A 602-nucleotide genomic window follows, 5' to 3' on the forward strand; every position below is an offset into this window, starting at 1 on the left:
GCTTCAGATGGAGCCTTTAATATAAGATCACACTTGGGAGTGGGGGAGGTGGTGCATCATGGGAGGAAAGGGGGGGGGGGGGGGGCGCGCAGAGAAGACCGTGTGTGTGTGGGAACATGTGAGAGAAGACCGCGTGCGTGCGTGCGTGTGTGTGTGTGTGTGTGTGCGTAGGAACGTGTGTCAACGCTGTAGGTGTGTATGTGTGGTTAAACTTTATTGATGGAGCACATTTCTAACACACGTTAGACTATGTACCGTGCACCACAAATAGGTCATTAAAAGAACACAATGCGTAACGATAACAGCCAAACACGAAAGCGCCTCGTTCATCCCTTTTAAAACAGTTAATGTTTTGAGGACCCCCAGGGAGTATTTTGTTTGTGTCTGTGTTCTGCCCTGCCCTGCCCTGGAATTATAGAAGTTTATTAATCCTCCTCCCTGACAAACAAGTAACACACACACACTCACCATTCCATTAATTTCTAAATCCCCCTTTTCCAGTGGAGGGAACACTCGGTAGATAAGAGTGAAGTTTGGGAGACCTTTCAAACTGCTGTGTCACTGTGTATGCCTCTGTGCCCAGCCACCGAATCCAGCCACGC

This window comes from Pollachius pollachius (assembly GCF_949987615.1).
Source record: "Pollachius pollachius genome assembly, chromosome: 2".
NCBI lineage: Eukaryota > Metazoa > Chordata > Actinopteri > Gadiformes > Gadidae > Pollachius > Pollachius pollachius.